We start from the raw sequence: 1017 nt of genomic DNA on the forward strand, positions 1-1017 counted from the left end.
TGTATATATTTTTAAGTATATCAAAGTTTTATATGAAATACACAAATTGTTATAAACATTTACATCCCTTCCATATGAAGTACAATGTAATAAATAAAGTGATAAAAATTATAAATTTTTTTATTATTTATTTAATAATTTATTTATTGTTATTTACAACTGTATACAAATATATAAAACAAGTAAATTTGCTGTAGGTGACATAGTGACATGATATAAACGTGTGGAGAATCTACCCATTGATAGAACTTGAATAACATAGAGAAGAAGATCTCGAGATCTTATTTTCAGACGTCTAGGAGGATTATCAGGCAATGGAATAGATGGCAAAATCGGCAACATTGAAGTTCTGATGGAAGATTTGATTTATGACAAATTAAGGTGCCTTAAGGATTTTGGGTTGTAAGGATTGAATACTTTTTTTTATAATTATTGTACAACATAAAAACAAAAAAAAAAAATTCAACAAACACTTCGGAAGAACGCGCATCACCATCTTTCTTGTTTTGAACAGCGTATTTATTTTAGACAATGAAAACTGGTTAGCTTGCTTTTTGATTTAAAATAACAAATAAACAATACTGTAACGATATACATAAAATAAAATTATTTATATATAAATGTCAACTATTGGTTATAAAAAGAGGATATTACAATATATAGTATAACTTTAAATATAAGATGGTCAGAGTTGCGGTAAAAAAAGAACAAATAGTTTTTAACTATTTAATGTCCAACGTTTCGTCGCACTATGCAGGGCTTCATCAGGGCTGTTCAAAGCGATAGGTTAAACTTTTTTTTATTTGTTGTGGTTTATTCAGGTTTTATGGTAATTTGTTATACTTCTGCCTTCATATTTTTAATCGATTTGTATCTCAAGATATTTATATTTCCAAAAGTTATATATATATACATTTGAGAATATATTGTAAATATTAGATATAAAAGAACTGCCTCAGAGTGACTTCTCGCAATAACCGCGGGCGACAAGCGCTCAAAGACAGACTGTGTCCTCTA

The sequence above is a fragment of the Halyomorpha halys genome, unplaced genomic scaffold (assembly GCF_000696795.3).
Source record: "Halyomorpha halys isolate HHAL.00 unplaced genomic scaffold, Hhal_1.1 Scaffold552.1, whole genome shotgun sequence".
In the NCBI taxonomy this organism is placed as follows: domain Eukaryota; kingdom Metazoa; phylum Arthropoda; class Insecta; order Hemiptera; family Pentatomidae; genus Halyomorpha; species Halyomorpha halys.